We start from the raw sequence: 16,398 nt of genomic DNA, 5'->3' as shown, positions 1-16,398 counted from the left end.
GGTGGACCTTTGATAGTATTTGGCTGGCATGTAAGTATAGGCACTGAACCTGGTGCCCCATTGGCTTGTTTTTACACAGGGACATTGGGGCTCTCTGGAACTATTCAGGGAAGGAGACAAGGGTGAGGAAACCCATAATTAGGTAAATGTAGCAATTCATCCTAAGATTCCCAAGGTGGCCCAATAAGCAGTAACAATAGCAAGTGTCTGGGGGAAAGTCCAGTCAGAAGGGGCAACAGTGTAGAGTCCAGCTCCTAAGATGAGGGATATCACGCTGATGAGAGCTAGGGACCACAGTGAGCAGATGTCCATTAGTTGGTGGGGTCAAAGGCGAAGCTGGAGCTGTCTGTGGGGTCTGGCTGGTCTTTCCACTGGTGTGTCTTCTCATCCAAATGATGAGCTTTCTTCACTCTGGAGTGATGGACCCATGGAGTGACACCTGTGACTCTGAGGGCAGTAGGGGTGGTTAAAACAACCGTGTGAGGCCCATCCACTGTAGTTTGAGGGGATCCTTTTTCCAATCCTTGACCCAAACAGAGTCCCCTAGTTGGAATGAGTGTGCCTGCAATCCTAGAGATATCGGAGTTCTCTCAAAGGTAAATCTCTTCAGCTTATTTAGGACAGCCCCAGTGCCTGAACCTGTTCCCTTACGTCCTTATCTCCAATCTGATGTAGATTCCCTGGAAGGCTCCCTAAGCATGGGGGAGGCCGTCCATATACCAATTCAAAAGGGGAGAAGCCTAGTGCTCCAGGCATGCAATGAGCGTGCAGGAGGGCTAGGGGTAACAGATCTGGCCATGGAAGGTTAGTTTCCTGGCAAAACTTTGCTAAGGTTCCCTTGAGGGTGTGGTTCATTCGTTCTACCTTCCCTGAGCTTTGAGGCCAGTAGGCAGTGTGAAGCTTCCAGGTGATGTTGAGAGATTTGGTTAAGGCCTGTACAATATCCGCTATGAATGCGGGTCCATTGTCACTGTGGATTGTTAATGGCAGACTGAACCAGGGCACAGTCTCTCGCAGGAGGACTCTGGTTACTTCCCGGCTCCTTTCCGTTCTGGTTGGGAAGGCCTCAACCCAACCAGAGTATGTACACACCATCACTAAGAGATATTTGTAGCCCCTACTTGGCTGTACATCTGTGAAGTCTATTTCTTGGTCTTCAAAGGGAGTTGCTCCTATCCTCTGGACACCTGGTGGGGGCTGTGGTGCAGGTCGAGCATTATTCTTAGCCCATGTTATGCACCATTCACTGGTTGCTCGGCATAGTGCTGGCAGCTGGCTGATGTAGTAGTGTTTCTTGAGGAGGGCGTCTATTGCAGTTTTTCCTAGATGAGTGAGTTGGTGGTACTCCTTAACCAGATGCCCTCCATTTGGCATCACCCACCATCCCTTTTTAGTCAGGGCGGCCCCCTCAGCCATAGCCCATTTTCTTTCTTTTTCAGTATAAGTGGGAGGAGGGGCTTTTTCCAGAGGCGTCAGGGCCATGTTGAGGGAAAGAACTTTGTTCATGTCCTTACTGGCTGCAGTCTTAGCTGCCTCATCTGCTAGATGATTTCCTTGCACCATGGGGTCATCTCCTTTCTGGTGTCCCTTACAGTGCAGGACTGCTACTTCCTTTGGAAGCCAGACAGCTTTGAGCAGTTTTAGTATCTCCTCCTTGTTTTTGATAGCTTTCCCTGTAGCGTTATGGAGGCCCCTTTCCATATAGATGGCCCCATATACATGCACAGTAGCAAAGGCATACCGAAAGTCAGTGTAAATGTTGACTCACTTGCCTTCACTGAGGGTGAGGGCTCGGTCTAAGGCATATAGTTCAGCCCGTTGTGCTGACCATCCAGCTAGTAATGCCTTAGCTTCTAGGACTTCAGTGGTTGTGGTCACTGCATAACCTGATCTCCGGGCACTTTCTTGTAGGTAACTGTTCCCATCACTGAACAGTGTGAGCTCTGGATTCTTTATGGCTTGATCCCATGGATCTGGACAGCTGGCATGAACTTCATCAGTTACCTTGGAGCAGTCATGGTCTCCCCTTCTTCTGTGGGGAGAAATATTGCTGGGTTTAATGTCCTTACTGTCTCAAGGTGACCCGTGAGTTTTTACAGAGGAGCCCTTGGTATTGTGCTAACCAGGAGTTGGAAAGGAAGCGGTGCCTCTGTGTGTTCATGAGGGATGCAACTGCATGAGGGACTTTGACGTTAAGTTCGTGTCCCAGGGTGAGCTTGTCTGCCTCCTTGATTAGTTGGACTGTGGCTGCTAGCGCCCTGAGACATGGTAGCCATCCTGCTGCCACAGGTCCTGTTTCTTTGAGAGATATGTCACTGGCCGTTGCCAGGGCTCAACAGTCTGGGTGAGTACCCCGAGTGCTATCTTCTTTCTCATGTACAAAGAGATTGAAGGATTTTTCTGTATCTGGAGGCCCAGTGTCAACCATAAAAGTCATTGATTGGCCCCCTACTTTCATTCTGACTGGGGGCTCATGGGGCCAAGGAGGAGTGAGCCTGGTCCCCCTCAGTCAGAATCTACTTCTGCCAGGCCTATGAGGTCCCTTCCTCGTGCTTCTTCCTTGTAACGACTGGGCTTTTTCCCTGGTTGGGACATTCATTTTTTCAGTGTCCTTTTTCCTTACAGTAGGCACTTTGGTCTCTCGTCAAGGGTGGTTGGGGTTTTCCTGCCTTTGCATCATCCTTTTACCTCAGTGCGGCGGTGAGGAGGCTGACCTTTTTTTTCATCTTCCTTCCTCGGCTATGACCTCCCTATTCATGTAGAACTTATTAGCAACCTCTATTAGAGGGGTGATGTTCATCCCTGCAAATCCCTCCAGTTTCTTGAGTTTCTTCCTGATGTTTGGGGCAGCTTGAGCCACTAAGGAGGTATTTACCATTTGTTGGCTATCCTGTGCCTCAGGGTCAAATGGAGTATACACCCGATAGGCTTCGCACAGTCTTTGGTAGTAGTCCCCGGGGGATTCCTCTGGTTGTTGAGTGACTGTGGACACTTTGGTCATGTTCATGGGTTTCTTCGCTTCTGATCGGATTCTCTGGAGGAGAGCCCCTTGGTATTGGTGGATGCGAGCCTGTCCTTCCTCTGTGGTGAAGTCCCATGTGGGACACTCCTCGGGTGCTGCAGTGCTAGCCCAGGCAACAGGATCGATAACTCCCACTGGCATGTGTTCTTCTAGATACTGCCTTGCCCCTCTTCTTCTTCTTCTTTCCTCTGTGTTGAACAGGTGTGGAGTAGTTGCTGGCAGTCCTCCCAGGTTGGCCAGTGGGTGTAGAAAAGGGACTCCATGAGGTCTACCATAGCTTGTGGCTTTTCAGAGTAAGATGGGGTATTGTGCTTCCAGTTGAGGAGGTCAGTGGTGGAGAAAGGCTGATAATACATCATAGAGCAGCTGGGTTGGACCATTCCATCTTCATCACGCCTTTCAGGTTCCCGTGTTTCCTGCACTGGCATCTGGAAGGTGCTTAATGCCTGCCCTAGGGTGCAGTCTGGCTGCGGGTCCCAGGGAAAGTGGATCTCTTGGGCCTGGGGCATAAGTGCATTCTCTGGATCCAAGGGCTTTGGAGAGACTGATGGCGGTGGAGTGTCTGAAACTGGAGGGCCAGGTGCAGACAGTCTTGAAGATACATATAGGGGTGGGCAGCAGGATTGGATTGTCCTCAGGATCTCCGGCCAGGATCTTTGGAGGCTGGGACTTCTGTTGGTTCCCTTTGGGCCCGCTTAGATGAGGCGACTAAGACTCTAGCTTGTCCCTGCCTGTTGCAAATGAACCACACCCATGGGGGAAGGGTCTGAGCAATTTCCAGCCAGGAATCTATGTATGGGAATTGGTTGGGGTGTCATGGATCCCCTGTGGTGACTTGCCATACACGATGGATAGTTGGGACGTCTAATGTCCCTTCTGATGGCCATCCGACCTCAAAAGTCGGCCACTCTAACTCACATAGGGTTCTCGACTTACTGGGGTGCATTTTAACTCTGTAATCTCCTGAGAAACCTTTTTTGACATTCTTGATCATGGTCTCCAGGGCTGTAGGTTTTCTCTGTCCTGATCGCAGGTGGTGTTTCCTGTGTTCGGTGGCATAGAGACAGACAAAGGGTGGGTGTCCTTCTCGAGGAGAGACCAGTCAGATGCCCACCTGTCCAGTCTCCCATAGGAGACTTGGTTACCTCCTAGCCATAGCAAGTCCGTATAAACCCTGGACTGGGCTCACCTTAGACCTTATGAGGTCACCATGGAAACAGGTTAGGGCCCACTTGGACTCCGTAGGCTTCTGGGGACCCTAAGTGTAGCTGCCCATGGAGCCACAGAATCAGTCCACCTGACAAGCCAAGTCAAATTGCATATTCACTCACGCATTCACACCGAAGTTATTACAGTTCCTCCCCCTCGGGAGGCCCTGACCTGTGGAATTCCTTTTGGAAATTCCTTCCTGTCCCCCACCCTTGGGGGTTCCTGACCTGAGAGACCTACCCCCCCACCCAGGAGGTCCTACCTGTGAGACCTCTGAGAGGTCTCTGGGAAGTGATCTGTTTCCCCGTCCACCCTCACTGGTGGACCTGACTGGGTCCTGGGGCCCCAGGCCTTATCAGAATCCAATCTTGGGGCCAGGTCCTCACCTGCCAAATCTCCTTTGAGTCCGGGTGGAAACAGCAGAGTGGGGCAGTCCGTTGGAATGGGGTGGGAGACTGCCGAAGATTAGGCAGGGAGTACCTTCTCCATTAGAATCCCTCGTTCCATCACCGCCCCACCATTGCCCCAAACTGGTGGCAACAATGGGCCAGTGTGGTTGGGTTTCCTTGTCAGCGGACCAAATGTTACAGAACCTGGACTGGATCCTGGTGGAAGAACCAAGCAGCACTCAGAGACTTTGGAGGTTTATGTAATACCAGCGGGCTCAGAGGAGACCATTCTCCAAGGGTCTGAGCCCTGAGCACAAGAAGGGAGGGTAATTTATACCCTTCTACTTCCGCATATTGGTACTTTTGGTGCACGTGGAAAACGGAGTAAGGAAAGAAGAACCCGGAAGGGCTTTGAGACAGGGACTGGAATTCCCTTGATTTGATTGGCCATCTTAAGAGTACAGTTTTTCCCATATCAGAAGGCTTCTAGATAAATATATCATTTTCTTTAGTAGGTTTTGATGTTGTCAGATTTTCTCCTTGTAATGATTTTGGCATTTTCTAATTTTCCAAATATTACTCTACTTCATCTAAATTTTCAAATGTACTTATTTGTTATATTGTTTTAAAAATCTGTGTTGTATCTATTTTTCTCTTCTTTCACCCTGTATTTAAAAAATTTGCATCTCCTCGGTAAACTCATGAGTACCAATCTCCGTCTCAGAGTCTGTTTCTTGGGGAATCCAACCCAACACAGTTGGTTATCCCCGTATTAAAAAAAAAAAAAACAAAACAGACTCTCAATCTACCAACTTTAACAAAAATAAATTTAAAGTAATTAGAAACAAGGTAAAAAAAAATTTTAAAGAAAGCAGAAAATAATGTTATGACCTCGGGAGGAGGACAAGTCGAATTAAAAGGAAATGGTCAAATTTCCATATGTTAAAATTCAAGTTTTTTATATGTTAAAATTTTCTGGTGCATTTTGAGTAACCATTTAAAAAGTGAAAAGCCAAGCCAACAACTGGAACAAGTTCTTTGAGATTCATATATCCAATAAAATGTTAGTATCTGGAATATATAAAGAACTCCTATAACTAGATCAGAGAAAAAAACAAAGCAGCACCAGAGAAAATTGGTAATTTGGAATTTAGTTAGACAAAATATATTAGTGAAAATATGCTCAAATCCTGCTAATTAAACAAATTAAACACTACAGTGTTATATTGCCACTTTATATCCATCAGATTAACAAAAATTTATAAGTTTGACAGTATCAAATGTCGATGAAGAAGAAGAAACTGTCAGCAAAAGTGTAAATTTATGAAGTCATTATGGAGAACAACTGGGTATTAATATGCTCTTAGGAATATATGTCAGATAAGTTTAGTCATGTTTACAAAGACATATGTATAAGTATGTTCACAAAAACTGTTGTTTATAATGACAGAGAGTTACCAAAGAAGGGAATTACCCATAAATAAGAGAGCAAATAAATAAGTTGTGATATAATCATATGAAGAGGTACTATTTAGTAATGAGTGAGATAAGTAAAACAACATGTTCCTGAATGGTTGATTCATAAGTATAATACAATAATGTTTTATATCCTTAAGATAGACAGTGAGTACACAGGTGTTCATTATGTTATTCTTCAGACATTTTGTGTGGCTGAAAAGTTTCATAGTAATTTTTTAATTTTTTAATTTAATTTAATTTAATTTTCTTTTTTAAAGAAAAAAATATGAATTATCTTAAGTTAATAAGGAGATACTCCTACTGACATCAAGGAAAAGAAGATCAGAAAGCATTTTATTAAAAAGAAGTTCTTTGAGATGGAATCAGGAAGATGTTAAGATTTCAACCCTGGAATTAAGGAGAAAGGCAAGATTCCAGAAGAAAATTACAATGAAATAAATTATGAAAATATAAAACAAAGGATACGTACAGAAATTAAAATGCAATCCACTTCTTTTTTATTAAGGTCATAATCAGCCAAATTCACCATATTTTACAGAAGACAATGTTGAGATACAGAGATGTTAAGTAATATACCCAAGTTTATTCAGAATATACTAGTTGGGATTTGAACACAGTTGCTCAGACTTGCAGACTCCCATATCCAAACTACTATGCTATCTGGAGTGATAAAGCACATTTTTGCCCTTGACTATTTAGCAAAATTTCCTGATTTTGTGAACATTCCTATGTAATCATAATTTTTAAATATTCAGAGCTAGTATACACAGAAAAAGAAGTCTTTTTCTAATTCTCAGAAAACGTCTTGTACATTCTGTTGACAGTGTAGCCAAGTAGAAGGGTTCTTAATATCATCTAAATAATCATGATCAGAGCTACTTTCATCCCTCAGACACTGGCACTTGCTGTTCCTGTTCTCTGGCATACCTCTCTTCTAGATCAGTGCTGTCCAGTAGAAATATGTGAGCCACAAATATGAGCCACATACATAACTTAAAATTATATAGCAGCCATATTATAAAAAATAAGAATAAAGGTGGAACTAATTATAATAATGTATTTTATATAACTCATTATATCCAGAATATCACTTCAGTATGTAGTCAGTGTAAATATTAGTAAGATTCTTAACACTTTTTTCATGTTATGTGTTTGAAATCCAGGATGTATTTTATGCTTCTAGGACATCTCATCTGGGACTAGTTACACTGAAAGAACTCAGGCACCACATGTGGCTACTGACTATCATATTGGGTAGCATGGCGTGGACGAAGCCACTTTGTCCACACAATGCTTGTATGGGTAAAATAAATTTCAGAGGAAACCAGGGCCATCCTGAAGGGGTCAGCAACTTTTTTTCTTGAAGAGACAAATAATAAATGTTTTAGGCTGCTGGGAAATATGCCTTCTGTCTCATCTACCTAACCCTGCTATCATAGCAGGAAAGCAGCCACAGATAACATGCCAGCAAGGTTATCCCATGACTAGCTCCTTCTCATCCCATGACTAGCTCCTTAACATACATAACGTAATGGGGCGCCTGGGTGGCTCAGTGGGTTAAGCCGCTGCCTTCGGCTCAGGTCATGATCTCAGAGTCCTGGGATCGAGCCCCGCATCGGGCTCTCTGCTCAGCAGGAAGCCTGCTTCCTCCTCTCTCTCTCTGCCTGCCTCTCTGCCTACTTGTGATCTCTCTGTCAAATAAATAAATAAAATCTTTAAAAAAAAAAAAAAAACATACATAACGTAAGTCTTAGTTCTGGTGCTTCTCCTATAGTGAAGACTTCTTTGAGCATATCACCTAGACTAGGCCCCACCAGGCAATCCCTTACCTAGTTTTGTTGATTCGTAACACATATCACCAACTTTAATTAATAACTGTTTACTTCCTTAGTATCTCTCACCCATACAACATCCATGAAGACAGGGAAAGCACATTATCTCTAGCAGTTTGAAAAATTAAAAATTGTCTAATAATTGAATGAGTGAATATATGAATGAAAGAATTTTCCAGGCAGTTTGCTAAGTATTTTATAGGACTTATGTTATTTAAATTTTATAGAAATGCCACATTTCAGGAAAGCATCTTATCCCCATTTTATTGATGAGAAAGAGGCCAAGTTATCAGCCTGTTTGCAAATCATATCAATAGTCAACTAAAAATTATAATAAAGTGACTTCAAAATTTATGCTTCTAACTGATAAATCATGTATTGCAGGTATCTAAAGTTAGGTATAGGGGATAGAATTTTGGAGATTAATTCAAATAGTATTCAATAAATGGACTTCACAAGCCTTGGAGTACTCTTGCCTATAATAACTAAAGGAAAGTGATGACTTACTGATTACTTCTATGTTTCTAACTAGAATAACCTAACATACTCTGCGCTATTAGATTTTCTAACACTTTTACATTTATTATTTTATTTGATACTGCTAAGTATCCTTTGATGTAAATAAAGCAAAAATATTACTTATGAGGTAAGAAAAAACACAAATGCTCAGTGAATTGTCCAAATGTAAACAGTAAATTAGAAGCAACACCGGGACTATAACATAGATCATCTATTTCCCAGCATCTGCCTGTCCCACTAGCTACTTCTGTCATCAACAATTTTAAAAAGAAAAGAAATTAAGGAAGGAAAGAATTACCTTCCATCTGTATGGTGAAGGATGATAAGTATATGTATTGTGGTGCTCATTTCTCGATATATACAAATATCAAATCATTATGCAGTGTGCTTAAGACTAGCATAATGTTATATGTCAATTATACTTGAAAAAAGGAAGGAACTTTTTTGCTTGTGGTCTAATACACCTAATTGTGTTTTCAGGGTGAATGGCTGTAAATTTGAGTAAATGATATCCTTAAATTATCTCTCTCCCTTTTTTTGTACTGCTTCAAAGAACCAGATGAAGAAGTAGAATCAAATTTAGGACGACACACTACTTTTATGCTGGGTCTGGGGCAAGTGAATCTGTACATGATCCCTTTACAGTTAGAATCTCCATTCCCTACAGCCATTTGGTTCTCCTGGATGTAAGTTCCATCAGTTTTCAAAGCCAGACATTCTGAGAGTTCCTCTCCAGCTCAGCTCCAAAGAGTTGGAGTGCCTGATGTGGAGCACAAGCCCCTCATTCCTCAGGGAGGTGGTTTGACTCTTAAGGTATCTTCCAGTTGTGGATCACTGTACCAAGGGTGGGGTTTTTGGTGAGACCAGGTCTCTGGCTCTCTTACCCATCTAGATGTGGCCCTTTCCTCTATTGTTGTGACGGAGCCATTTAGATAGTTTTCAGGTCTTTTTCAGAGAGAATTGTTCTATATGTAGCTGTAGATCTGCTGTGTCTGTAGGAAGAAGTGAGTTCAGGATTTTTCTATGCTGCTGTCTTGAAAAGTCTCTAAAACAGTTCCTTCGTATTGAACTGTATTTGGTAAAATGCACCAGGCAGAAGTCCTGACTCTTGTCTTTGTATTGAGCCTCTAGGACAGATTCTGAATAAGAGATAAGACACAGAACTACTGAAATCTATCTCACCAGCTGAATTAAAATAAAAAGGAACAGTTTTACTTTAGCCTAGTGCAACTAAATATATTTTTTAGGGTAATGGCTGAAAAATAGGACAATGACTTAAAATGCTTTTTGGGTTTGAGACTCCATCCCTTTGAGAAAGTTATATGCATGCACATGTGTGCACACACATGCACACACATGCACACACACGCGCGCACGCGCGCGCACACACACACATACATACACAGAGCACACAGAACACACAAATCAAATTTTGCTCCAAGGAAGCTCAAAACTATGTTATTGGACTTGTTCCACCTCTGAAGAGGAGGAATATTGATGTGGATCAAGATAAAGGTCAAGACACTAATAGTTGGTTCACACTTAGATGAACTAAAAGCTTTGCATGACAAAGGATGTATTTGAGAGCGTTGTGAGTTTATATTAGCGAGTGTCTTTCTTTTTTTTAATTAACACATAATGTATTATTAGTTTCAGGGGTACAGGTCTGTAAATATCAGTCTTCCACGATTCACAGCACTCATCATAACACATACCCTCTCCAATGTCCATTACCCAGCCACCCCATCCCTCCTCCCCACCCCAGCAGCCCTCAGTTTGTTTCCTGAGATTAAGAGTCTCTTATGGTTTGTCTCTCTCCCTGGTCCCTTCTTGTTTCATTTTTCTTCCCTTCTCCCCATGACCCCTGCCCTGTCTCTCAAATTCCTCATATCAGAGAGATCATATGATAATTATCTTTCTCTGATTGGCTTATTTCACTTAGCATAATACCCTCTAGTTCCATCCACATCATTGTAAATGGCAAGATTTCATTTTTTTTTGATGGCTCCATAGTATTCCATTGTATACATATCTTCTTTATCCCTTCATCTGTTGATGGACATCTAGGTTCTTTCCATAGTTTAGCTATTGTGGACATTGCTGCTGTAAACATTCGGGTGCACATGCCCATTTGGATCACTCGATTTGTATCTTTAGGGTAAATACCCAGTAGTGTGATTGCTGGGTCGAAGGGTAGCTCTATTTTCAACTTTTTGAAGAACCTCTGTACTGTAATGAATGTCTCTCAAGTCTGCTCCTTGGTCACCTCCTTGACCACATTCTTTTCTGTACTATCTGCAAACACCTAGTGGTTGGTCCTATAAAGGAACAAGCAACTGCTCATAATTTTGAGGAACTCCTTGCTGTAGGAAAGGCAGTGGTGCAGAATGGGGTCCAAAAGAAAGCTGTATCACCCACCTTCTGGAATTGCCTCTAATCTGAGCTAAAAGTCTGTGACTCACCTCTCAGGATATCACATTTTTTTTTTGGATTCCAGTGACTTATAGTAAGAGCAATGTTGCCTCTCATTGTTTTCACCTGTTCATAAAGTAACAGGCTAGTTAATAGTCTGATTAAGCATATGTTTAGGGAATTATCTAACACAGGATCATCAACAATAGATTTTTTAAAATAAGAATAGGATATTCCCTAGAAGAAAGCAAATAGTCATCATAACAAAATAAGAACTTGGTTAAATTTCTTGGATTTATTTCAGAACAATTGTTTGAAATAATAATTACATTACTAAATGGATACAGTAACGTTTTCAGTGTTTAGGTTCCATAAAGATCTCAGTCTGAGTCCTGATCCCAGGAGTGTTGGTATAGACTGTTTATGTCCCTCCCAAGTTCATTAGTCAAAACGTACTCTCTAAGGTGATCGTGTTTGGAGGTGGTGATGGAAGCAGAGCACCCATGAATGGGATTAGTGCCCCCATAAAAGAGACACTGGAGAGCACCCTCAACTCTTCTGCCATGTAAGTCTGTAGTGGAAAGACTGTCATCTATGAACTAGGAAGTGGGTCCTTACCAGACACTGAATCTGCCAGCACCTTGTTCTTGGACTTCTCAGGCTCTAGAACTGTGAGAAATAAATGTTTATTGTTTAAAAGGAACTCAGTCTATGATATTTCTGTTGTAGCAGTTGTGTGGACTTAAACAGGTATCTTAACAGTGTTTGGATGTCATGTCATAATCTAACTCTACTCCATAGTTTTTGAAGTTCTGTTCAGATTTGCTTGTGCAATTAGGTCAAGTTTGCCTAGAAGTTGGCATATATGCTCACTCATCTCTAAATTGTAAGTCTTCTATTTCCTTTGCTGTCTCCCACATAAATACCCTGGGTAGTTCAAACGAGGTCTCAAAATTTTGTTTTTTCAATTTTTACTGTAATTATAATGTTCTTTTAAGTAAAGTTGTTCTTTGGGCTCCACTCTATTGGAGTCATTGGATGAGTTACTTAACTTCATTATGACTCAGTTTTTTTTATCAGCCAAATGGAAATAGTATAATACCTACTGCACAGGACTGTTATGGAGATTAATTGAGATAATGCACTGAGGTCAACACCTAACACATACTAAAGGCTTAATAACTACTGACCACTATTATTTCTGTTCTTCAATACCTTGTTTTATTATCACAGATTGCCAGGTAGAAAAGTTCAAAAGGCACAAATCACAGAGGTGCTGCTTTTGAAAATGATAAAGCTCCAGTGCCAGGAGGAAGTAGATTTCAGGATACAATTGGAGAAGATCAAGAAGGTACTTTCCATACTGAGGAACTGTTCCATCCCTGAGACATGGCAAGAAGTAAGATGTGAATAGGAGGGCAGGTGACTACAGGGGCATTGGGAGAACGTGGCAGGTGTGAAGAGGTGAGGGTAAGAGAAGGGTGGCAGACACAGGAACTGAATGTTTCTGGTGACTTTGTGGACATAAGCTTTGAATTTCACTAGGTAAGGTAGAAGAATATTAAGAAAATGTCTCAGAAATAAGAGATTTTGAGCATAATGGATCAGGGAATGGCTCAGTTTAGAAAAAGGTAAGAAAAATTGTTATAAATGAATCTGAAATGACCTGAATACCAGCTTGCAATAAAATGAAAACTCCCCACAGACCAGTGAGAAAGCTAGCAAATGTGGGATAAGAAAAAAGAATTTAAGGGATTGACAAATAAATAGGTAGACAATAACTTAAAAGAGTAACATACCTGTCATAAAAGTCACAGTTCTAGACAATCAGCATTGCTACCTAAAGTTAACAGCTCTTAAGAGATTCAAAACTAAATATCACTTCATAAAGTAAAAAGAACACAGGAGGAAGCAGCTACTTTCCCCCAGCCTTAATGAGAAAATGCAAACACGAATTAAGAACACATTGACGGTTACAGTAGGCTTCATTACAAAGTATCAGTTCTCGGTTCTGCCACTTGAACAGAAAAAAACAAAATTTAAAATTATTCTCTTTACTGCCACTGGGTGAGTTATGAACCAAAGAAATTAACAAAGGCAAATGAAAGCTGACAATTTAAGGCTTGCTTACCTATTGCCTTAGGGTGGTAGGTAATGTAATGATATCAATTAAGGAAGAGTTCTTTATATCTCATTCATGACTCCTGCCCATAAAATGATTAGACTTTTCCTCAATGCTATCTTTCCAATGATTACCTGAAGTCATCTTGCCGTTAGAGTCTTTAGTTTAAATTCTGCCTGCCACTTCTCATTCTAGAAAGAAAGAAAACAAAATAAAACAAAAGACAGGATCATTTTATCTTCAATTGTTGCAGCCTAATCAATGGTCCTAGAATCAGAAGGATTTTCCTTCTTTTTCATCATTTTTCACTTTACCCTTTCTTACCCTAAAGTCACATTTGCCTTTTTTAGTTGAGCCCTCACCCTCTGCTCCTTCCTGAGTAGGTGGAGCATCACATCTCTCACTCTAGAAGTGCAATCAAAAGAAGACCAACCAAAACAAAAGTGCCTGCTATAACTCACTGAAATAAATGTAATATTCTAGGACCTAGATCATATTGACTGGCAGGTCTTGTATTGATGATTTTCTTCAGAGAGGGTGTTGGACAAGGTATGGGGTATTGAGGTTGTACGCTAAGAAGAAATATAGTTGAACTCTCTAAAATTACAGTGTATGACCTGGGTGAACACATATTTGTTCAACAGAATTTTTTAAAGCTTAGAATAATAAACTTTGTTGCAATAAAAAAGGAATTACCGTGGTCCCACTCCACAAAACTGATATGAGTGCCTACTACCTGTTACATATTGTTTTAGGTGCTGGAAACATGAAAATTTTTTTTTTATTTTTAAAAAGTTTGTGTAAAACTTAGAAATACGATGGTCTAAAAGAAGACATACTCAAATATACACAAATGGATAATTTCCATTCAACCTGATAAATGCCATGATAAGAAAATGCACAAGGCATTGTGGATACACTGAACTGAGAGAAGGGTCAAGGAAGACTCATCCAGTAGGTCATGCATGAACTGAATCTTGAAGAATGAGTAGGAATTAGCCAGTAGGAAATGGAATGGAGAGTGAGAAAAGCATTTCCATGCCGAAATGTCATGAGCAAAGGCAAAGAGGCATGAAACAGCTTGGTGTGAACAGCCGGGAACTACAAGCAGTTTGCTGTTGCTGGAGCATAAAATGTGAAGAGGAGAGGAGGCCTGAGCAGTAGGTAGGAATGGTTTGAGTTTTATCTTGCAATAGAAGAGATAATTAAAGGAAGTGACATGAAGTTTTGGTTTTCACCAAGATCTCTTTGGGACTTGTGTAAAGAAAGGATGTGAAGTGTGACTGACTAGACTATATTATCATTCTCATCTGTTCATTCACTTATAATAAAATTAGATGTTCATACCCTTTGCTAAGTGAGTTGCAAGGCTTCTTTCTAGAGTCTATAATTTTCCCACCCCACTGATGTTGGGTTTGGGTTTGACTGATGCAATATGGGCAAGAATTAGAATGTTTCAGTTCCCAACAAGGCTCTATGAGGCACTGCAACTTTTCTCCAGCTCTGCTCAGATTCCTTCCCCTGCCATAAGAAGATCAGGTACCAATAGCTCTTTAAGTCTGAGTTCCAGATTGATGAACCTGTCTCAAATCCTGAACCAATCCAAGCTCAGCTGAACTCAGCCAAACTGCAGCAGATCTACAAAGTAATGAGCATGATATACATATTTTTTAATTTAAATCATTGATATTCCAAAGTTACTTGTTACACAACATCACCACACGTGAAATCAGATTCATACAGGGAGTTAAAAGAAAAATATAGGAAGATCAGTCCAAAGGTTGTGTCTATAGACAAATAGAAAGTTGATCAAGGCTTGAACACAGCATTGATAGTAGAGATGAGGACAAAGAAGGTAGAGGCGCAGACAAGAAATATTTTAGAAAAAAAGTCTAAGTTTGATAATTGATAATGGGGCAGTGTTGAGGAAGAATAAGAATTTAAGGATGGCTTTTAAATTTCTGGAATGGATAATTAGGCAAATGATAGAGCCATTCATGCAAATGTAGAATGGAAAACAAATTTGTTTATTCATTCTAGAATTTATTGGGAAATAATTCCTTGCCAGTTTTAGTCTAGACCTGAATATATGGTCAAGAGGTCAAAAAGTTTGCTATTCTTGTGGACTTTACATTCTCTTTGGAGAGATGAGTACATAGGTAAATAAGTATGAATGCTTTTAGGAGCTCTGAAGCAAATAAACAGATGTAATTTTTAAAGTAGCAAATAAGTAGAGAGGACTCGTTCATACAGGGTAGTCAGTGAAGGAAACTTTTGAAGAGGTAACTGAGCAGAGGCCCAATGGGTGAGAATAAGCTGCCTAAGGCAGTTGCAGTGTCCTCTTAGGAAAAGGAATCGTGATGACAAGAATTCCTCAAGGCAGGTCAGAGCTTGGCATTCATTGCTGAAAAGAAACAGGGTTGGGGGAGTGGGGGAAAAAATATGTTTTGGTCATGGAAACCTTTAATTTGAGATATCCATAAGATATCCAGGTGGAAATATTGAGTTAACAACAGGAGGCATGAGTCTGAAGTCCTTGAGGAAAGGCACAGTTCTGGCTAGGGGTACAAACTTTGGCTCACCACCCTCTAAGTGGCAGTTTTAAGCATGAGTGACTGAGATTGTCCAGGATAATTTAAAGGGTGAAAAGGGATGTTGTCCTAAAAACAAATCCTAAAGGTCACAAATATTTTTAGGTTTTTTAGAGGGGAGCACACCCAAAACAGAGACTGGGAAGAAAATCTAAGAACAAAGAGAGGGTGAAACAACAGAAGTTGAGTGTATTTATCATAATTTTTGTTGTTGACAGTGTTTTCCTGTGTAACAACTGCAAAATCTTACAACAAAACCAATTTATTTTTATGCTCATGGGTATGCAGCCTGGCTGTACTTTGGTTTATCTAAGCAGTGCCAAGTTGCACCAGGCTGGACTCCAAACCTCTTGGTAGTTTCAGATCTACCCACATATCTTCATTCTGGGGCCCAGGCTGAAGGGTTGGCTGCTGCCTCTGGGATGTTTTTATAATGGCAGATCACAGGAATTCAAGGCTCTGAGTAAAGACACACATTTCCTCTTAAGACTGTGCCTTAGTACTGATAGATTCTCACCCTGCCAACATTTCATCAGCCAAAGTAAGTCATGTGGTCCTTCCCAACTTCAATGTCACAGAAAGTATATTTTACCCATGGTAGAGGGAGGTTCTACAAAGTCTCATGATAAGGGGCTCAGATACATACTTGTAATTCAAGGAAGAAAGGAAGAATTAAGAGTAATAATCTAATCTACCAAATCAAGGAAACAGTTTCAAGGAGGGATATACCAACAGGGCCAGTTATTACAAAGATATCTAATAATATAATAACATAAGACTGAGCAGAATCCATCTTATTAGCCTAAAAAGTTATTTCTGGTAA

This window comes from Enhydra lutris, unplaced genomic scaffold (genome assembly GCF_002288905.1).
Source record: "Enhydra lutris kenyoni isolate GAN:26980312 unplaced genomic scaffold, ASM228890v2 scaffoldscaffold9, whole genome shotgun sequence".
Lineage (NCBI taxonomy): Eukaryota > Metazoa > Chordata > Mammalia > Carnivora > Mustelidae > Enhydra > Enhydra lutris.
Note: the sequence above shows the minus strand (reverse complement) of the source record.